At 37.9% G+C, this 24,113-nt stretch overlaps 1 protein-coding gene across 1 annotated transcript in view; it reads left to right on the top strand.

Moving 5' to 3' along the window:
• The window catches only part of SPAG16 (sperm associated antigen 16), a 1,070,067-nt gene that overhangs the window by 397,377 nt on the left and 648,577 nt on the right, over window positions 1-24,113 (top strand). The gene's annotated exons all lie outside the window — the stretch shown is intronic.

Here is a 24,113-nt window from a genome sequence, read left to right as displayed (position 1 = left end):
TTGCTCTGCAGCATGTAGGGATTGAATCAATGTCTCCTGCGTTGGCAGGTGGATCTTTTACCACTGAACTACCAGGGAAGCCCTGCAATGACTGAACTTTAAACTATACTATACCATCTATATAAAATGCAACCTTTTATAACAACTAACATATTCAAATTGTCACATTATTGTTAGTAATTGTCCATTTTAATTGTTAATTTAATTATGTTAAATTATTTTAAAATTTATCAGATTGATTCTTATTTTTTCTTCTTCCAGTATCCATCAGAAAGTTACAGTGTGGTCCATATATAATGGGTTACAAAGTATAGAGACAGAGGTTCTAGATACTTTACTCAAGAATATTTTATTAAAAAATAGCTATAAAAAAAGAGAGTGAACATATTCCTAAATGAAAAAATACTTTATGATGCATGTTCAGGAGCATTTTATTCAAGTCTGCTTAAAAAATAGAACTTAGGTGAACATCTGTTTAGACTCTTTCAAACACAACTGCGTTTTACTTCCCTTTTGAACATAAGTGCATCCTAAAATAGATCTAAATAAAATTGCATTGCTATGATTTAACATATTTTTCTTCTTAAACTAAATTAATTCTTTTAAATTAAATTTGAAAAAAGCTGAAGCAATCATTAATATAATTACCATTTTATTAGTTCTTTTTAAAATATAACCTCCAAAAAATATATATATATATAACCCCAATATGTAAAAGTAACTCATGCCACTGCAAGATACTAACTGTATATATTTACTGTTCATTTTTACCTGTATCATCTATTAATGCACAACACAAATTAGGGCTATAATCTGAAAATAGTTATAAATTTTGTTGTATATAATTGTGTGTCATTTTCCATATCCAGATATCCATACATATATTAAAATTACTGACACATAATTCCAAAGAAAGGCAATTCCAAAGAATGCTCAAACTACTGCACAATTGCACTCATCTCACACGCTAGTAAAGATATGCTCAAAATTCTCCAAGCCAGGCTTCAGCAATATGTGAACCATGAACTTCCAGATGTTCAAGCTGGTTTTAGAAAAGGCAGAGGAACAGAGACCAAATTACCATCATCCGCTGGATCATCAAAAATGGAAGAGAGTTCCAGAAAAACATCTATTTCTGCTTTATTGACTATGCCAAAGCCTTTGACTGTGTGGATCACAATAAACTGTGGAAAATTCTGAAAGAGATGAGAATACCAGACCACCTGACCTTCCTCTTGAGAAACCTATATGCAGGTCAGGAAGCAACAGTTAGAACTGGACATGGAACAACAGACTGGTTCCAAATAGGAAAAGGAGTATGTCAAGGTTGTATATTGTTACCCTGTTTATTTAACTTATATGCAGAATACATAATGAGAAATGCTGGGCTGGATGAAGCACAAGCTGGAATCAAGATTGCAGGAGAAATATCAATAACCTTAGATATGGAGATGACACCACCCTTATGGCAGAAAGTGAAGAGGAACTCAAAAGCCTCGATGAAAGTGAAAGTGGAAAGTGGAAAAGTTGGCTTAAAGCTCAACATTCAGAAAACGAAAATCATGGCATTTGGTCCCATCACTTCATGGGAAATAGATGGGGAAACAGTGGAAACAGTGTCAGACTTTATTTTTTGGGGCTCCAAAATCACTGCAGAAGGTGACTGCAGCCATGAAATTAAAAGACACTTACTCCTTGGAAGAAAAGTTATGACCAACTTAGATAGCATATTTTTTTTTTTACATGGAGAATACATTTTGTTTTTTTAAATTTTATTTTATTTTTAAACTTTACATAATTGTATTAGTTTTGCCAAATATCAAAATGAATCCACCACAGGTATACATGTGTTCCCCATCCTGAACCCTCCTCCCTCCTCCCTCCCCATACCATCCCTCTGGGTCGTCCCAAGCAGAGACATTACTTTGCCAACAAAGTTCCATCTAGTCAAGGTATGGTTTTTCCTGTGGTCATGTATGGATGTGAGAGATGGACTGTCAAGAAAGCTGAGCACCGAAGAATTGATGCTTTTGAACTGTGGTGTTAGAGAAGACTCTTGAGAGTCCCTTGGACTGCAAGGAGATCCAACCAGTCCATTCTGAAGGAGATCAGCCCTGGGATTTCTTTGGAAGAATGATGCTAAAGCTGAAACTCCAGTACTTTGGCCACCTCACGCAAAGAGTTGACTCACTGGAAAAGACTCTGATGCTGGGAGGGATTGGGGGCAGGAGGAGAAGGGGACGACAGAGGATGAGATGGCTGGATGGCATCACTGACTTGATGGTCGTGAGTCTGAGTGAACTCCGGGAGTTGGTGATGGACAGGGAGGCCTGGCGTGCTGCGATTCATGGGGTCGCAAAGAGTCGGATACGACTGAGTAACTGAACTGAACTAAACTGAGACAATCTATTTTAATTCCTTTTTAAATTTATAACATCGGTAGAAAATTATTATTTAGTACTTAAAACAAGAATATTCTGTTTGTGTGTGTGTGTGTAAAAATACATTCTTTTGACGTATGTCTATTAAAGAAAAAATCTTTCTTCTTGCCTGGAAAAGTCCATGGACAGAGGAGCCTTGCAGGCTGTAGTCCATGGGGTTACATGACTGAGCATGTGTGCATGAGGGTGGAGGGTCACGGGTTGGTAGCAATAAACTGGTAGAACTAAAAAAAAAAGAAAAGAAAAAAACTTTCCAAAATTTTTAATCGCTGCCACTTACTTTCCACTGTGTCTCTTTTTTTCCATTTCCACTGTATTAATGACTATTTGATATCTTTTCTCCACTTTCCCAGTTAATGTACTCTAGCAGCATAAATCGCCTGGAGAATCCCAGGGACAGCAAAGCCTGGTGGGCCGCCATCTATGGGGTCGCATAGAGTCGGACACGACTGAAGTGACTTAGCAGCAGCAGCAGCAGCATAAATGGAGTTTTCCTCTCCTTGCTATATGAGTCTGTGCTTTGCATGGGAGAAGCTTCAGGATCCAGGCTAGGGTTGAGGAGGGCAAAGTAAATGATAGCATCTGGGTAAAAGCAGCATTAAGGAAGAAATTCTGCCTGAACTAGTGTAGTATCATCTTGATTCTTCTTTTCTTAAGAAGAGAAAGAATCAAGCAGTGTTATGTATTATCCTTTTAAATACGTGCGTGTGTGCTCAGTCGTGTCCAACTGTTTGCAACCCCATAGGCTGTAGTCCGTCAGGTTCCTTTGTTCATGGAATTTTCTAGGCAAGAATACTAGAGTGGGTTGCCATTTGCTACTTCAAGGGATCTGCCTAACCCAGGACTCGAGCCCCCATCTCTTGTGTCTTCTGCATTGGCAGGCTGATTCTTTTACCACTGGGCCACCTGGGAAGCCCATCCATATAAATATAACAAGATACTAGATATAAAGTGCTTAAGCTGAACATATTGGATATAGCTACCACTCATTATGAAAATGTTTTATTTTATTGAATCTTAAAATTGATATAACTTTTATAAATATTACTTTATTTTGTTCCTTAGTTTTCCTTTTTTAATTCCTTACTTTGAATGTAAGAATTATGTTCAAGCTTGAGTTTTCTTTTGGCAATTTCTCCTCCTGAGTAATTTAACTTGTAATCAGTTTAGCATTCATACCTTGAGACATGGGAATATATCAATAAGTTCTGTTCTGTAGCAGAATCCATGACATTAGTGAAACCTTAGTTAATGTACAGTTAGTTAGGGTACTCTTATTTCCACTCATCAATCCTTCTGGCCTCCTTGGATTGCATTCTGAGAACTGGCATTATCCTATATTTTGTGTTTACAATGAGCTGAGTAGAGCAGCCGATTGAATCCTAGACATAATAACTACATTGACGAATAGGATCAGAATAATAATTTTTTCTCTGTTTTATACTGGCAGACAAGTGTCCAACAAACCTGAGTTGTTAACAAAGTAAAGACAGAAAACACTGTACAAAGACTTTGTAAATGCTAATGCTGGTACAGTTATGCAAGCACATATACTCCCTAACAAGGTTAGTATTGCCAGCTCTTTGCATTCAAAGAGAAAATTTAACTTCATTTTCAATATTATAGGAAACACTGAAAAAAGAGATGATAATAGTTAAATTGAAGTTGCATCATAATTACAAATGAAGAAATTAAAACATACCCACATGTTACCTGCTGTGATTGTTAATGAATGAACAAAATGGAATGTTTGAATTTCTATTATGGAGAGCTATTGAAAAAAAAAAATGTTTTGTTATAATGTACAGTTTCAACAAACATTTTCACACTTATTTTAATAATCTTTTATGGTATATTCTTTTGGTTGTAAATCCTAGAAAACTGAAAATTCATGTTCCGTTATCTAAGTGGTGGGCATAAGTCAGGGAATTGACTCTCACCTTGCTCCATACAAACTTTCTAACTTCCAGAGGCTGGGAAGTTAAAAAGCTACATTTCCCCTAAACACTGGAAACTCAAGTTTTGTATGTAATTTTGGGCCTCAGGGTCACAAAGAGTCAGACGTGATTGAGCAACTGAACTGAACTGAACTGAATGTGCAACTTGGGGCTTACTCAGTGCTTCAGTGGTAAAGAATATGCCTGCCAATGCAGGAGACAGTTTTGATCTCTATGTCAGGAAGATCCCCTGGAGTAGGAAATGGCAACCCACTCCAGTATTCTTGCTCGGAAAATCTCATGGACAGAGGAGCCTGGCGAGCTTCAGTCCATAGGGTTGCAAAGAGTTGGACAGGACTGAACACAGCACACGTAAAACTTAGAAGGTAGAAAGGAGTCTAGGGTATGTGTGTGAGGTTTTTCTGCTGATAAACACCTGCTGTAATTGTCTAATATCTCTTGGGTACCTATCCAGGATCATGGTTTCGTTGCTCAGAGCTGTCTCCTCATTCCTAACCGCGACCAGCTTCTAGGTAACAGAAGATGCATTAACTCCCTGGGTGGTTCAGTTCTGAGGCAAAGCTCTCAGAGTTGTTCTGTTAAACACAATTTAGCATTTCAGCCTTTGCTAGAAATGTGAAAGCCATTTAAAATTTCATAATGCATCTTTTTTTCCACTGATAATAGCAGAGTGTATCCTCTGCATTTGAACCAGCTGATATCACTAAGAATAATTTATTTTTAATTTTTTTACTTATTTCAATTTTTAAAGAAATATATTTATAGTAAAATAAACCAAAAATTGGAGATAATCCTATAGTAAGTAACAAGTAGACATTCCCTGGCTCCAATCCCATAGCTAGAGATATAATAGTTCATAAATATCTCAGGGTTTTATTCTTTTTGGAGTTGCTTCATATTTCTAAAGAGTGAAAATTGCAACAATGAATAGTTCATGATAGACATGTTCTGCTGATTTTCTATCAGGTTATAACTACCCTCCTTCCTCTTTCTTTCCTCCACAACCAACAATACAGTTATATCATACTTTTTTTTACTTCCTCAATATATTTGTGACTTAAATGCTATATCTATACATTTATCCCCTTTCCATCAACTCTAGAAATAATATTTTGACCCCATTCTTATAAGAATATGTCACCCCTGGCCTTTCCTGACCTCCCTATCCTCTCTCTCTCACTCTGGCCTCCATTCAGTTTCTTTACTGCAGTATTAGTAAAATGGACTGGAATGGGTAAATTTAACTCAGAAGACCATTATATCTACTACTGTGGGCAAGAATCCCTTAAAAGAAATGGAGTAGTCATCATAGTCAGCAAAAGAATCCAAAATGCAGTACTTGGATGCAATCTCAAAAAACACAGAATGATCTCTGTTTGTTTCCAAAGCAAACCATTCAATATCACAGTAATCTGAGCCTATGCCCCTACCAGTAACGCTGAAGAAGCTAAAGCTGAACGATTCTATGAAGACCTACAGGACATTCTAGAACTAACACCCAAGAAAGATGTCCTTTTCATTATAGGGGACTGGAATGCAAAAGTAGGAAGTCAAGAAACACCTGGAGTGACAGGCAAATTTGGCCTTGGAATACGGAATGAAGCAGGGCAAAGACTAATAGAGTTTTGCCAAGAGAACACACTGGTCATAGCAAACACCATCTTCCAACAACACAAGAGAAGACTCTACACATGGACGTCACCAGATGGTCAACACCGAAATCAGAATGATTATATTCTTTGCAGCCAAAGATGCAGAAGCTCTATAGAGTCAGCAAAAACAAGACCAGGAGCTAATTGTGGCGCAGATCTTGAAGACCTTATGTCCAAACTCAGGCTTAAATTTAAGAAAGTAGGGAAAACCACTAGACCATTCAGGTATGACCTAAATCAAATCCCTTACGATTATACAGTGGAACGAACAAATAGATTCAAGGATTAGATCTGATAGACAGAGTGCCTGATGAACTATGGACAGAGGTTTCTAACATTGTACAGGAGACAGGGATCAAGACTGTCCCCAAGAAAAAGAAAAGGAAAAAAGGTCTGAGGAGGCCTTAAATAGCTGTGAAAAGAAGTGAAAAAGAAAGGAGAAAAGGAAAGATATAACCATTTGAATGCAAAGTTCCAAAGAATAGCTAGGAAAGATAAGAAAGCCTTCCACGGTGATCAGTGCAAAGAAATAGAGAAAAACAATAGAATGGGAAATACTACAAATCTCTTCAAGAAAATTAGAGATAACAAGGGAATATTTCATGCAAAATTTGGCTCAATAAAGGACAGAAATGGTATGGTCCTAACAGAAGCAGGCAATATTAAGAAGAGGTGGCAAGAATACGCAGAAGAACTATATAAAAAAGATCTTCATGACCCAGATAATCATGATGGTATGATCTCTCACCTAGTGCCAGACATCCTGGAATGTGAAATCAAGTGGACCTTAGGTAGCATCACTATGAACAAAGCTAGAAGAAGTGATGGAATTCCAGTTGAGCTATTTCAAAGCTTAAAATATGATGCTGTGAAAGTGCTACACTCACTAAGCTAGCAAATTTGGAAAACTGAGCAGTGGCCACAGGACTGGAAAAGGTCAGTTTTCATTCTAGTCCCAAAGAAAGGCAATGCCAAAGAATGCTCAAACTACTGCACAATTGCACTCATCTCACACGCTAGTAAAGTGACGCTCAAGATTCTCTAAGCCAGGCTTCAACAGTACATGAACTGTGAACTTCCAAATGTTCAAACTGGATTTAGAAAAGTCAGAGGAACCATAGATCAAATAGCCAACATCTGTTGGATCATCGAAAAAGCAAGAGAGTTCCAGAAAAACATCTACTTCTGTTTATGACTATGCCAAAGCCTTTGACTGTGTGGACCACAACAAACTCTGGAAAATTCTTCAAAAGATGGGAATACCAGACCACCTGACCTGCCTCCTTAGAAATCTGTATGCAGGTCAGGAAGCAACAGTTAGAACTGTACATGGTACAACAGACTGGTTCCAAATAGGAAAAGGAGTACATCAAGGCTGTATATTGTCACTCTGCTTATTTAACTTATATGCAGAGTACATCATGAGAAACACTGGGCTGGATGTAGTGCAAGCTGGAATCAAGATTGCTGGGAGAAATCTCAATAACCTCAGATATGCAGATGACACCACCCTTATGGCAGAAAGTGAAGAGGAACTCAAAAGCCTCTTGATGAAAGTGAAAGTGGAGAGTGGAAAAGTTGGCTTAAAGCTCAACATTCAGAAAACCAAGATCATGGCATCTGATCTCATCACTTCATGGCAAATAGATGGAGAAAAGTTGGAAACAGTGACAGACTCTAGTTTTGGGGGCTCCAGGATCACTGTAGATGGTGACTGAAGCCATTAAATTAAAAGACTCTTGTTCTTGGAAGAAAAGTTATGACCAACCTAGATAGCATATTAAAAAGCAGAGAAATTACTTTGCCAACACAGGTCCGTCTAGTCAAGGCTATGTTTTTTCCAGTAGTCATGTATAATATGAGAGTTGGTCCATAAAGAAGGCTAAGCACCAAAGAATTGATGCTTTTGAACTGTGATGTTGGAGAAGACTCTCAAGAGTCCCTTGGACTGCAAGGAGATCCAACCAGTCCATCCTAAAGGAAATCACTCCTGAATATTCATTGGAAGGACTCTTGCTGAAACTGAAACTCCAATACTTTGCCCACCTGATGCAAAGAACTGACTCATTTGAAAAGACCCTGATGCTGGGAAAGATTGAAGGCAGGAGGAGAAGGGGACAACAGAGGTCGAGACGGTTGGATGGCATCACTGACTGAATGGCCATGAATTGGAGTAAACTCCAGGAGTTGGTGATGGACAGGGAGGCCTGGCCTTCTGCAGTCCGTGGGGTCACAAAGAGTTGGACACGACTGAGTGACTGAACTGAACTATACTGATAGTTATAACTATAGCATCTATAGTAAATAGCACATTTTATTTCTCTTAACAATTTCTATTGCACTTCAAAAGGGTTTAAACTTTCTTTAGACATATTAGAATTTGATAATGAAAGTCTTATTCCTGTGATTGAATTGTTTATAATTTTATTACATTTCTCATGGTCATTTAATTCTTGATCTTTCTGATCAGGAGTTCTACTCCATTCTTTTCTCATTTGAAATCTCTCCATTGCTTTGCTGTCTTATTTGTTGTTCCCTTCATATTTTTTTAGCTTTGTATTTTATGAAGCATTAGAAACTATACACTACACTAAAACATAAGGAATTCTACTTGACAGAAAAGAGTTGGCTTTGCTTTATTATAAGTTTACAAAGCCTAGAATGTCATCAGTTTTTTAACCTTATTTAGTTTGCTGCAGGATAACCTCAGGGAATAAAGCACAGAGACTCTTGGCTTCTTTTCCTGGACAGTAATTGGAAGTTTGCAAGGCATCATGGTCATAGGTTTCTTTTTTTTGCACAATACTTTACTGAGAAATTGTTTATATTGAAGCCCATTAGCCAATTCTATGATAACTCACGAAGTTATATATATTTTTCTATCATATGTTATTTAGCTTAGTAATCTCTTTCTCATATCTTAAGGGAACTTAACACTTTTGAAATGCCACTGGATTTTCTCATGATTCCTCAGGATTATTATGATGATGTAAGATTTTCTGTCCTTTTGTGAATTAATTTTAATATCTATATATATATGAATTATTCTATGTTTCAGTATTATATGTATTAGAATATATAGATAAAGGATACTAGTTTCTGGTAGTAGTAAATTCCAAGCATGCTTAGGTCTCAATAGTCACAAGTCGAGAACAGATAGGAAGACAGGAAACAGGTGGATCCAGTGTCAGGTGCCTTGGAGAGCTGTTGGACTAGTCCTATAAGGAGTGACAGTAAGACAGTATCCAGTGTGGAGGCAGGCAGGTTTCTTGAGGGCAAGTCATGGTGTTTACAGATGAACCAGTGTCACGTTGTAATTGATTATGACATCTAGCCCTATCACTTCATGGCAAATAAGTGGGGAAACAATGGAAACAGTGACAGACTTTATTTTCTTGGGCTCCAAAATCACTGTGAATGCTGACTGCAGCCATGAAGTTAAAAGATGCTTGCTCCTTGGAAGAAAAGCTATGACAAATCTAGACAGTGTATTAAAAAGCAGAGACATGATTTTGCCGACAAAGGTCTGTCTAGTCAAAGCAATGGTTTTTCCAGTAGTCATGTATGAATGTGAACATTGATCCATAAAGAAAGCTGATTGCCGAAGAATTGATGCTCTTAACATTGGTGTTGGAGAGGACTCTTGAGTCCCTTCAACTGAAAGGACATCAATCTAGTCAATCCTAAAGGAAATCAGTCCTGAATATTCATTGGCAGGACTGATGCTGGAACTCCAATACTTTGGCCACCTGATGCGTAGAACTGACTCATTGGAAAAGACCCTGATGCTGGGAAAGATTGAAGGCAGGAGGAGAAGGGGATGACAGAGGATGAGATGGTTAGATAGCATCACTGACTTGATGGACATGAGTTTGATCAAGCTCCGAGAGTTGGTGATGGACAGGGAAGCCTGGTGTGCTGCAGTCCACGGGCTTGCAAAGAGTTGGGCACGACTGAGCAACTGAACTGTTTATTAAAATGTCATCTATTTATGATTCCCTGGAGTTCTGGCTAAAAATTCAGATACTTAATCCTGTTACAGTTGTTAGGCCTGAGAGGATCTAGAAATCTGTATTAAACTCCCTAGGTGATGCTTACGAATCTTAAAATTTGGGAACACATCTCTAAGCATACCAGATCCTGGGCTTAGGATAGAAAGATAAAAAATACTAGGCATTTTATTTCACTTGCTCACTCCCTTTCACTCAAGTATTGAAACCAGTCTTTCTAGTCCACTGTCAGCCTTGTTAGGGAGGATAAAGGAGTGGCAAGACTATTCCTATATGTTCAAAGCACTTATACCTGCTGTGAAGAGAACTGGAAAGGTATGGGCCTGAGAAAGGATGGCTTATCTTTATTTTGTCCTCTGCCCTAGCTGAATATGGCATTAAAACATGAAAATTAAGCTTCATCACATACCACTGTTTTCCATACAAGTACTTAAAGACTATATTTAATAGGTGTAGCTTCATAACCAATACAAAATAATGTATGAACATATTATTCACGGAAGAACTGTACAAAAAAGATCTTCACAACCCAGATAATCACAATGGTGTGATCACTCACCGAGAGCAAGACATCCTGGAATGTGAAGTCAAGTGGGCATTAGGAAGTATGACTATGAACAAAGCTAGTAGGGGTGATGGAATTCCAGTTGAGCTCTTTCAAATCCTTAAAGATGATGCTGTGAAAGTGCTGCACTCAATATGCCAGCAAATTTGGAAACTCAGCAGTGGCCACAGGACTGGAAAAGGTCAGTTTTCATTCCAATCCCAAAGAAAGGCAATGCCAAAGAATGCTCAAACTACCACACAATTGCACTCATCTCACATGCGATTAAATTAATGCTCAAAATTCTCCAAGCCAGGCTTCAGCAATACATGAACTGTGAACTTCCAGATGTTCAAGTTGGTTTTAGAAAAGGCAGAGGAACCAGAGATCAAATTGCCAACATCTGCTGGATCATCAAAAAAACAAGAGAGTTCCAGAAAAACATCTATTTCTGCTTTATTGACTATGCCAAAGCCTTTGACTGTGTGGACCACAACAAACTCTGGAAAATTCTGAAAGAGATGGGAATACCAGCCAACCTGACCTGCCTCTTGAGAAACCTAAAACCTGGTCAGGAAGCAACAGTTAGAACTGGACATGGAACAAGAGACTGGTTCCAAATAGGAAAAGGAGTATGTCAAGGCTGTATTTTGTCACCCTGCTTATTTAATTTATATGCAGAGTACATGATGAGAAACACTGGGCTGGATGTAGTGCAAGCTGGAATCAAGATTGCTGGGAGAAATATCAAGATCCTCAGATATGCAGATTACACCACCCTTATGGCAGAAAGTGAAGAAGAACTAAAGAGCCTCTTGATGAAAGTGAAAGAGGAAAGTAAAAAAAGTTGGCTTAAAGCTCAACATTCAGAAAACGAAGATCATGGCATCTGGTCCCATCACTTCATGGAAAATAGATGGCGAAGCGGTGGAAACAATGGCTGACTTTATTTTTTGGGCTCCAAAATCACTGCAGATGGTGATTGCAGCCATGAAAGTAAAAGACCCTTACTCTTTGGAAGGAAAGTTATAACCAGCCTAGATAGAATATTGAAACATTAGTTTGCCAACAAAGGTCCGTCTAGTCAAGGCTATGGTTTTTCCAGTGGTCATGTATGGATGTGAGAGTTGGACTGTGAAGAAAGCTGAATGCTGAAGAATTGATGCTTTTGAACTGTGGTGTTGGAGAAGACTCTTGAGAGTCCCTTGGACTGCAAGGAGATTCAACCAGTCCATTCTAAAGGAGATCAGTCCTGGGTGTTTATTGGGAGGACTGATGTTGAAGCTGAAACTCCAGTACTTGGCCACCTGAGGTGAAGAGCTGACTCATTGGAAAAGACCCTGATTCTGGGAAAGATTGAGGGCAGAAAGAGAAGGGGACGACAGAGGATAATATGGTTGGATGGCATCACTGACTCAATGGACGTGGGTTTGGGTAGACTTCGTCAGTTGGTGATGGACAGGGAGGCCTGGTGTGCTGCCGTTCATGGGGTGCAAAGAGTCAGACACGACTGACCGACTGAACTGAACTGATGAACATATTAACCACATTATAGTTTATGAAATCTAATTCCCCTTTTTAACTTTCACTGATATGAAAATATATGTTTTTTCTTGAATAGAAATGAAAGCTATACTAGTCTTAGATAGTTACAAAATGTCTTAAATATAATGTTGAAATTAAATAAACTTTCATAGCCCAATGATGAGTTTCTTTTCATTCACCTGGTGTATACAAACAGGCCTATTTGCTGGAGTAAAATCATCTGGAGTATGCTCAGCTGCATTAAACTGTGGAGGCTTTTGATGTTAAGAAATGTGATTTTCATTTCACCTGCTGACTTTTTGAAGGCAATTTATTATAACAAACAGTTGATAGTGATATCATGCTGTTGGCACTTGAGCTTTCTGCTGGAGGTTGTAATCCAGTCTTTGCAAACCTGTAATTACTATTTTCTAAGTAATTCTAGGTTTTCATTATTGAGTCTGGATATGTCTAAAAGGTATTGAGAAGTAATGCACAAACAGGCATACTGATAAAATGATAAAATAATTGTTTGTGTTAACAATATTCAGCTTTGATCTTTTTGATGATATAATGACACACTACTGGCAGCAACATTTAGTGCCACTGGCCAGTTAAGTTTTATTTTTTTGATGTTATTGTTATTATTGTTTTTATAGTTAACCAAATCTTGTAGTATTTCAAAAGGAAAGATATTTTATTCTGATGTTATGATCCTCTAAATCATAGCTTTGAGAAAGAAGTGAAAGATTAAACTGTCAATGTCCACGGTTATTCAAGGTAAATATTTTAAAATAGTTTTCGATCAATAGCAAACACGGTATAGAAAAAGTGGAAGCCATAAGAATCCGTGTAATAGAATGTGAAAAAAAATTTTTCTTATTTTGGAAAAAATTCTGGTAATCATTTCTCTTGTGAAATATATAGGTAATATAATATATATTTCCACTAAACAGTTAAATATACCATATCAAAGTTTAGTTCTTTGAAATATGTGACAATACATCATACATAATACCTTCTTTTGTGAAAGAGAATTAAACCTTTCTTTCATTTCTTAAAATCACTTTAATATGTTTTAAGTCCTGTCCTCTTTGCATGAAATGTTTCCTTGGTATCTCTAATTTCTTGAAGAGATCTCTAGTCTTTCCCATTCTGTTGTTTTCCTCTATTTCTTTGCATTGATCGCTGAGGAAGGCTTTCTTATCTCTTCTTGCTATTCTTTGGAACTCTGCATTCAGATGCTTATATCTTTCCTTTTCTCCTTTGCTTTTCCCTTCTCTTCTTTTCACAGCTATTTGTAAGGCCTCCCCAGACAGCCATTTTGCTTTTTTGGATTTCTTTTCCATGGGGATGGTCTTGATCCCTGTCTCCTGTACAATGTCACCATTGGCTGGATCATGGAAAAAGCAAAAGAGCTTCAGAAAAACATCTATTTCTGCTTTATTGACTATGCCAAAGCCTTTGACTGTGTGGATCACAATAAACTGTGGAAAATTCTGAAAGAGATGGGAATACCAGATCACCTGACCTGCCTCTTGAGAAATCTGTATGCAGGTCAGGAAGCAACAGTTAGAACTGGACATGGAACAACAGACTGGTTCCAAATAGGAAAAGGAGTACGTCAAGGCTGTATATTGTCACCCTGCTTATTTAACTTATATGCAGAGTACATCATGAGAAACTCTGGACTGGAAGAAATACAAGCTGGAATCAAGGTTGCTGGGAGAAATATCAATAAGCTCAGATATGTAGATGACACCACCCTTATGGCAGAAAGTGAAGAGGAAGTAAAAAGCCTCTTGATGAAAGTGAAAGTGGAAAGTGAAAAAGTTGGCTTAAAGCTCAACATTCAGAATACGAAGATCATGGCATCTGGTCCCATCACTTCATGGGAAATAGATGGGGAAACAGTGGAAACAGTGTCAGACTTTATTTTTTTGGGCTCCAAAATCACTGCAGATGGTGGCTGCAGCCATGAAATTAAAAGACGCTTACTCCTTGGAAGAAAAGTTATGTCCAACCTAGATAGCATATTCAAAAGCAGAGACATTACTTTGCCAACAAAGGTCCATCTAGTCAAGGCTATGGTTTTGCCTGTGGTCATGTATGGATGTGAGAGTTGGACTGTGAATAAGGCTGAGCGCCGAATTGATGCCTTTAAACTGTGGTGATGGAGAAGATTCTTGAGAGTCCCTTGGACTGCAAGGAGATCCAACCAGTCCATTCTGAAGGAGATCAGCCCTGGGATTTCTTTGGAAGGAATGATGCTAAAGCTGAAACTCCAGTACTTTGGCCACCTCATGCAAAGAGTTGACTCATTGGGAAAGACTCTGATACTGGGAGGGATTGGGGCAGGAGGAGAAGGGGATGACAGAGGATGAGATGGTTGGATGGCATCACTGACTCGATGGACGTGAATCTGAGTGAACTCTAGGAGTTGGTGATGGACAGGGAGGCCTGGCATGCTGTGATTCATGGGGTCGCAAAGAGTCGGACACAACTGAGCAACCGAACTGAACTAAGGTCCTGTCCTCGGCACGGGAAATAGTATTGTTATGAAGAGCAATGGTTTGCCCTAGGACATCATAAATTCTGCTGGACAACAAAGAAAGGAAACAACCTTTTCAAATCTATAGCCACCCACTACACTAGTTTTGATGCCAGATTTTTTTCTAAAGTATCAGTAGATTACAGGATTTAGGAGTGGGAAACTAGATTCAATTTAATTTAATCAGATAGATTAAAATTTGATGCCTCAAACTATGTGTGTATGCATATGTACTTATTAAAATACATTGAAATATTTTTCTAAAAGGATAAATAAAGTCTTGACATCAAAGTTAAGTTCTGTAATGAATGATATTTTAAGCCCACGTCTCAATGTTGGCATCATGTAGGTTGGTAGTATTTAGCCTCTCTTAAGAAGAGTTGGTAATGGACAGGGAGGCCTGGTGTGCTGCAATTCATGGGGTCGCAAAGAGTCAGAAATGACTGGGTGACTGAACTGAACTGAACTGAAGAAGAGTTTGTGAAGGCTTGAACATAAGGAAACTTCATAGGGTTACTTTTATGGAGGAAAGAGAGGACAAAGAAATGAAATAGGAGTTTGGAATAGAATCCCAGATGTGATGAAGTTTGTATTGTGGAAAGTACACTGCACTTGTGATGCAAACATAGAAACTTAAGACTTGCTTTGTTCCTTTTGAGTTATTTTACCTAGGACAAGTTGTTTTCCTTAAAGACAATATTAAAGCCCAGTGGTTCCTTCAGGGCTATTGTGAGAATCAAATGATATACATTTAAAGCAGGAGTTTTTAATCTGAGGAGCACTGATGGCTGCACCTGGTCTGTGAACCAACTGAAATTGAATCTAGATGTTGAGGGTGGGGATTCATTTCTCTCTTCACAGCCTCAAATGGATCTCAGTGATGTTCTAAAAAACTCACAACTCTTGCTCTCAAGTGTCACACACTTTCTTCTTGTATCTAATTTCTCCACTACCTTTCCCCTTTAGGGGTATTTTTTCTTTTATAATTTTTGAGACAGAGCACAAGTGACTGCTTGCAATTATTGCTTTTTATTTTTTTTGCTTTGTTTTGTCGTCCCTGCAATACTTTGCAGTGTTTATATCCATTTGTGTGACATTGACACATTCAAGGAAAGGAAAAAAAAAAAAAAAACTGAAGAAATTCAAGATGTCAGTTACTGAATATGAGAATCTGCAAAAGGCAGTAAATTGATAGTGAGCTAGAATGTAGCCTTACATTTACATGTTTGCCACTTCATAGATGATATACTGTATTCCAAATATTGTTTTCAAAGTTTCTGGAAAAAAAAAAAAAACAGAGAACCTATGGCTGAAATAACTTCTAAGAACTTCTTTTATATAAACAGCTGTATTGTTTCATTTTTAGGGCTGGCCTTCTTTTTTTGAAATCAGTTTTAGTGCTTTTCCTTGAATGAAATCAAAATATGTGAAACTGCTGAGAAGAAATTTGATTATTTGCCCACAAGTAGTATCTACCAAAAGAATACAGAGAAGATTTTAAAACTATGAAATATGGAATTACAAATGATAATATATGTAATAATCGTGTATATTTTAATAAATATATTAACATCTAAAACATTTGTTTATAACTTTCCCATCTTAATACTCTAGTTTTCAATACTCATCCTGAGAAGGATAGTGATTTCAAGAACAAAAGTCTGGGAGAACATCATGACAACTGTAAATTCCTAACTTGGGCAAAGGTCACCGTTCTCTCATGTGTTGATGTCAATGATTCTTTGATCACGTTTAGAAAAAGGAAGGTAGAAAAGGAATTTAGGGAATCCCTTTACATCCTCTTGAGATTTTACACATATTCTTTACTTGGCTCTATTATCTCAACTGTTTCCAATACACACTTACCCTGACTTCCAAATATCTTCTCTTAAAATGTATATATATGGAATTTAGAAAGATGGTAACGATGACCCTATATGTGAGACAGCAAAAGAGACACAGATGTAAAGAACAGACTTTTGGACTCTGTGGGAGAAGGCTAGGGTGGGATGATTTGAGAGAATAGCATTGAAACATGTATATTATCATATGTGAAACAGATCGCCAGTCCAGGTTCAATGCATGAGACAGGGTGCTCAGGGCCGGTGCACTGGGATGACCCTGAGGGATGGTATGGGGAGGGAGGTGAGAGGGAGGGTCAGGATGGGGAACACATGTACATCCATGGCCGGCTCATGTGAATGTATGGCAAAAACCACCACAATATTATAAAGTAATTAGCCTCCAGTTGAAAAAAAATGTAAGCCCCTTTGTAATTAAGATCTTAACAGAGAGTCATGGTAACTTCCAGTTAATTAGGAATAATTGCTTTTTCCTAACATTGAAATACTTGGAGAAGGAAATGGCAACCCACTTCAGTGTTCTTGCCTGGAGAATCCCAGGGACGGGAAGCTTGGTGGGCTGCCATCTATAGGTTTGCACAGAGTAGGACACGACTGAAGCGACTTAGCAGCAGCAACATTGAAATACTAGGGGAGTTCTGTTTTCGGCGGTGATGTAAGTGTGACTGTGCTAGAAGTTAGTATTTTTACAGCTGGGGCTGCTATGAAATAGAACAGACTTGAAGACGGAGCTACACACATTTAGGACAGTGTGGTAAGGAGAAAAGAAGGGCTAAGAAACAGGAAGGTGCTGTTCAGTAAATGAGAGCAAGCCAAAGCCAAAGGAAAGTAGCAGTTGTAACATTTGCCTGGAACTGACCTTGGAGTGAAAAGACTAAGGGAACTTCTCTTTTCTGCTCTAGGTATTGAAACTCAGCCCAGAGGCCTTAGTTCTGTATTGCAGCTGCCTTAGGGACTTTTTCTGTGGAACGCTGTAATGAAGCTCTGAAAACCAAGTAGCTCCCATGTGGACTTTTACAGAGGTAGTTTAATGGATGGTAGGGATGGAGAGCAAGGGAGAGAGGGGAGGGCGAGCTAACACTATGTTTTTCATTTTGGAGTGGTGAAAATGTTCTAGAATTATAGGTGATTTTCACAGCCTTGTGAATATGCTAACATCCGCTGTATTGTACATTTTTAAATGGTGCATTTATGTAAACTGCATTTTAGTGAAAAGAAATCTAGTCATAGGTTGGTATCGCTCTGCAGTGATTTCTGTCAGCAGCTCAGCTGACCTGGAGAGACCATTGTACAGTCAGGTGCAGTTATTAAGATGATAAGCCAGAGAGAAAGAGTCAAGCCTTCAACCATTTACTGTGCGGTATAAGCAAATGGCTAGAACTAGAGAAAATGCTGATTTCCCCTATTCTGTCTGCCCCAGAAGGAGGGCCTGGGGGGTCCAGGAAGACTTGGGGGTCACGTCACTGTTGAGGTCATGAACCAAAGGCTTCAACAATATTACAGACTAAGGGATGGGGCTGGAGAGGGCTAGGAATGGAAAAGTAAATACAGGATAATGAGTCGGAGTAGGGAAGTGTTTTCAATCTTCTTGCTCCAAGCCCCACATGCCGCCTGCCCCCACGCTGCGCACGCTGGGCACAGTAAAGAGGTCTTAGTAGAGGTGCCTGCGGAAGACTTCAGTCCAAGGACTCAGCTCAGGAGACCTGAAGACGGAGGCACTCGGCTAGAAATGCAAATAGGCAAAGAGCAGAGTCGCAAGAGGGTTCTGAATTCCTGACTGCGGCATTGGAGACTGCAAGGCACCTACTGTGCATCAAGGCTGGCATCCAGAAGTCAGCTTCAGGCCCACCAGGTAAAACCTTAGTCATTGCCGGTCAGCCCTGAAACATTATGCCATGTTTTTAACCAGGAAGCAGACTTCTTAATCTCTAATAAATCACCAGTTGTTTTGTGAGACATATTTTTTTGTCGTTCCTTACATTTTTTGCATTAGATTGCCAAGTAAATTATCATCTCAGTTTTCAGAAGAAGAAAACATCAATAACAAAAAATACTTTTCAGTATCTTCTAGGTGGTAAATTAATTCATACATTAGTGGGCCTCTCTGTACCATCAGTAATTTGTTTGGACATGCATTGTGTGTTCAATTAATTTTCCATCATATTAAATATCCTCACTCTAAAGAGACCATTTGCTACATGATGGTCCATAGGACCATCAATGAAAATTGAAAATGTAGACAGATATATTAAAGGATTAAGAAAGCAATGCACACAAATTTAGATAAAAGATAAAGATTTGTGTAACTTTTAGATAACTAAATGCAGAACTTTGAAGTTAGGATATTATAGATATTTGCCTATTTACCCCATTGGAATAACTAAAATTGTTGTAAATCAAATTAACACATTTACTGAGCAGTTTATTATGAGCATGCTAGTAAGATGTCTATTAAGTGATACAATGGTAAAGAAGTAAATACACTCTCTACCTTCTTCAAGCTGATAGAGGAGCAGGAGGGTATAGGCAAATAATCAATTGCAATATAGTGTAATAAACGCTCTGATGAGGGAAATGTAGTTAAAGGGCTTGTTAAAGGGGTGACTGAAATGACCCTTAATTCAGTTTTGCAAGTGAGTTGGGGTGGTTTTTAAGAAATGGCTACTTGGATAAAGTAAGATCTTATCTCCACCTTGAATAGTGAAAATGGGAAGCAGTATAAAGAAGGGGTGTATTGTTAAAAGGAAGAAACATATGCCAACACCCACAGACTAAGGTGTTGTACGGGATCTGAATGGAGTGTAATATGGCTTCAGTATGAAGTATCAGGTAAGAGATTGGTGAGAGCAGGAGCTAGAAAAAGAGGTGATGACAGAATAAGGAAGATTTTCTAAGATAGGTTGGAAGAAAACAATTGAATGTCATTGTACAGGGTGATGATATAATCACATTTGCCATTTGCATTAGACAGTCTTCCTAATGTCTGTGCCAAGAATGAATTGGTAATGAGTAAGAGCAAAGACAGAAAAGTTATTTTAAAAGCTTTGGCATTAATTCTGGCAATATAATGGTATTCGAATTTAGGATGTTAGTCATAACAATGGAGTGTGGTATATGTATACACAAAACATATTTATGATTTGAAATGCATGGGGACTAGTAGTTGAATATGGAATGTTTGGGAAAGGATTTAAATATCTAGTTTGGACAGTGGGGTGGACATGGTGCAATTTACTCAAAGGAACAAAGAGCAATAGATACGGGAATATGACAAATGTTTGATATGTTGAATTTGTAATATATATGAAAAATCCAGGTGGAAATAATTCAGCAGTCAGTCATATATTCATGTGTGTGTGTATGTTTGACTCAGGCAAGAGACCTGAGTTGTGGCTATAGATTTCAAAATCATCAGTCTTGGTGGCTACCCAGTATCTTTGAAATATATTTCCAGTTAATTAAATGTGAGTTTCTCTTGCTTCCACACAGGAATTCACTGATGTACAATTTATGAGATATAATTTGCATACAGTTAAATGCATGCATCTTAAATGTACAGTGCTTTGACAACCATGTAACCCCTATGGAAACACAGAACATTTGTCTTTAGATATGCAAAGTACACTCTGTTGATCTGCAATCTCCTGCCCAAAGCAGTCAGCATTTAATTTTTATTACCATAGATTCCTTTTGCCTGTTCTAAACGTGCATATAAATAGAAGCATAAATATGCCTTGTTTCTTTCTGATCCTTAAGGATTGGACATTCAAAATTCTATCATTAATTATAACGGCAATTTTATGTTTTGTTTACTTTGCTGACATTATAAAAATATCATTATATATTGAGTCAAATGTTTTTTTTTTAATCCTTGTAATCACAGGAAATCACCTTATTATTTAAATGAGCTACATTGATTTTCATATGAAGTTCTAAGTTTCTATTATTGGAATAACCTCTCTTGGTCATTATACTTCTTATATTGCATTATACTTTTTATATTGCCGGATTTGATTTGCTAATATTTTGCTAAAGGTTTTTGTGTCCATATTCATGAGGCATAATGTTCTGTTACTTTCTTTTCTTGTAATATCTTTTGTTTTGGTATCAGGGTTATATTGATTCATAAAACATGCTGGAAAATGTTTCCTTTTCCTGTTTTTCCTGAACGAGTTTGTACAATATACTGATAATATTTTATTTTGAAATGTTTGACATAATTCATCACTGAAGCCATCTGAGCCTGGAGATTTTTGGGGGTGTTTTTTTTTTTTTGTCTGTGTGTGTGAGAATGGTGAGTATGTTGGAATATAATTTACATATAGTAAAATTTACTCTCTCAATAAATATGATGAGTTGTGTCAATCACAGTCAAGATAAAGAACATATGAGCATCTCCAAACATCGTCTTGTAGCTGCTGGCAGTCAGTCCCCTCCTACATACCTCTCCTTCTAGAAAATATGTGTCTGATTTCTCTCTATATACAATTTAACAGTTTTTTTTTTTTTTGAATGTCCTAAGGGAAATCACATTATTCCTATAGTCATATTATGTTGCTGTTTGTGTCTGGCATCTTTCATTTGGCATAATTCTTTTGAGATTTAATCAGATTGTTGCATGTATAATATGTTATTGTTATTGTTAGGCAAAACCTCATTGCAAATTACTTTTAATTACAATGAGTATATGGTTTGTTGTGTCAGACTTTATTTTTGTGGGCTCAAAAATCACTACAGATGGTGACTGCAGCCATGAAATTAAAAGACACTTACTCCTTGGAAGGAAAGTTATGACCAACTTAGATAGCATATTCAAAAGCAGAGACATTGCTTTGCCAACAAATGTTCATCTAGTCAAGGCTATGGTTTTTCCAGTGGTCATATATGGATGTGAAAGTTGGACTGTGAAGAAGGCTGAGCGCCGAAGAATTGATGCTTTTGAACTGTGGTGTTGGAGAAGACTCTTGAGAGTCCCTTGGACTGCAAGGAGATCCAACCAGTCCATTCTGAAGGAGATCAGCCCTGGGATTTCTTTGGAAGAAATGATGCTAAAGCTGAAACTCCAGTACTTTGGCCACCTCATGTGAAGAGTTGACTCATTGGAAAAGACTCGGATGCTGGGAGAGATTGGGGGCAGGAGGAGAAGGGGACGACAGAGGATGAGATGGCTGGATGGCATCACTGACCAATGGACGTGAGTCTGGGTTAACTCCGGGAGTTGGTGATAGACAGGGAGGCCTGGCGTGCTGCGATTCATGGGGTCGCAAGGAGTCGGACACGACTGAGCGTCTGATATGATCTGATCTGAGTGTAGGACTATATAGTAGTTCTAGTGTAGTTCTAATATAAATATGTGCCTAAAATGCCTTTGTGTTGATACATGTTTATTTTATTCGTGTATGCACTTTGAAGTAGGATTGTTGGATCATATAGTAAGTGTGTTGTGACTCTATGATAAACTGCCGAAGTATTCTCTGGAGTGCCTATATAAGTTTGCATTTCCACCAGAAATATATGAGATTTTCAGTTGCCAATTATCCCTTCAGTTGCCCAGTATCCAAATACCAGCATATGGTAATTGTCTTTAAAACAAAAATTAGCCATTCTGGAGGGTGTATATTGGTATTTCGTTTTTATTTGCATTTCCCTAATGAAGGCAATGGCACCCCACTCTAGTACTCTTGCCTGGAAAATCCCATGGATGGAGGAGCCTGGTAGGCTGAAGTCCATGGGGTCGCTAGGAGTCGGACACGACTGAGCGACTTCACTTTCACTTTTCACTTTCATGCATTGGAGAAGGAAATGGCAATCCACTCCAGTTTTCTTGCCTGGAGAATCCCAGGGACGGGGAAGCCTGATGGGCTGCCGTCTATGAGGTTGCACAGAGTCAGACACGACTGAAGCGACTTAGAAGAAGAAGAAGAAGAAGAAGAATGAATCACTGCAGATTGTGATTGCAGCCATGAAATGAAAAGATGCTTACTCCTTGGAAGGAAAATTATGACCAACCTAGACAGCATATTAAAAAGCAGAGACATTACTTTGCCAACAAAGGTCCATTTAATCAAAGCTATGGTTTTTCCATTGGTCATGTATGGATGTGAAAGTTGGACCATAAAGAAAGCTGAGCACTGAAGAATTGATGCTTTTGAACTGTGGTGTTGGAGAAGACTCTTGAGAGTACCTTGGACTGCAAGGAGATTCATCCAGTCCATCCTAAAGGAGATCAGTCCTGGGTGTTCATTGGAAGGACTGATGCTGAAGGTGAAACTCCAGTACTTTGGCCACCTGATGTGAAGTGCTGACTCATTTGAAAAGACCCTGATGCTGAGAAAGATTGAAGGCAGGAGGAGAAGGGGACAACAGAGGATAGATGGTTGGATGGTGTCACCAACTCGATGGACATGGGTTTGGGTAGACTCTGGGAGTTGGTGATGGACAGGGAGGCCTGGCATGCTGCAGTTCATGGGGTCCCAAAGAGTTGGACACGACTGAGTGACTGAACTGAACTGAACTGAACTGAATGAGTCACAGTGATTAGTTAGTGATTACTAACAGGTAATTCTGTTAATTACCCATGAACATTTTTTTTGCATATTTTTAAGGGTTTAAATGTTCTAGAGTTGCTTTCCCTTTATTATTAAGGAATAATTATTCTTTATATATTTTATAAACAAGTCCTTTAATAGATGTGATTTATCTTTATATTTTATCAACAGTATATTATGAAGAAAAGTCTTTAATTTTGACAAAACAAAATTTATCAAATTTTTCCTTTATGTTTTGTGTTCTTAGAATCAAATCTAAAAATAATTTGCCCAACTTAAGTCACAAAAATGTTCTTCTTTGCCTTCTTCTATAACTTTTAAACTTGTAGATTTATATTTAGATCTGTGGTTCTTTTAACTTTAGTTTTTTATGGTACTAGGTAAAGGTGTGTATATATTGAGGTGGTATTGTGTTGAATAAGCAAGCATTTTCATCATACATAATGTTTCTTTTTATCCTTGATAATACCTTTTTGTCTTCAAGTCAATAAATTTCTTTAGTCACATAGACTTTCTTCTTAATTAATGTTTGTATGGTATTATCTTCCTTTGTCTTTCCCCTTGTCTTTCAGTTTGGATGATTTCTAGAACCAATTTTTTAATTCACTACTTCTTTTATTTAATATTTCTAATCTGGTTATAAGTCTGTCAAAGACATTGTCCATCTCTGATAGTGTATTTTTCTTTTCTAGCATTAACAAGCAAATGCTTGACTTCTTTTTATATTTTCCATCATAGTGCTAAAATTGCACATCTGTTCACACCTGTTCATCTCTTGCATTTAATCCTTTAACATATTAACTATAGTTCTTTTAATCTCTGATAGTTTCAGTATGCATCATATCTTTATCATTCTGCTTATTTCACGACAAAGAGTTCTTTTTATCTTTTGTGTGTCTCAAAATTTTGTATTGAATGCTGGACATCGTCTTTACTTTTGTCAGTTCCTGAATGTTTGTGTTTTGTTGCTGCTGCTGCCTTGTCCTGCCTCTTCACATTAAGGCATTCGTGCTCTTCCTTGAA

The sequence above is a fragment of the Bos mutus genome, chromosome 2, assembly GCF_027580195.1.
Source record: "Bos mutus isolate GX-2022 chromosome 2, NWIPB_WYAK_1.1, whole genome shotgun sequence".
Lineage (NCBI taxonomy): Eukaryota > Metazoa > Chordata > Mammalia > Artiodactyla > Bovidae > Bos > Bos mutus.
The sequence above is the reverse complement of the archived record's forward strand: the minus strand, read 5'-3'. Positions and strand labels throughout refer to the sequence as shown.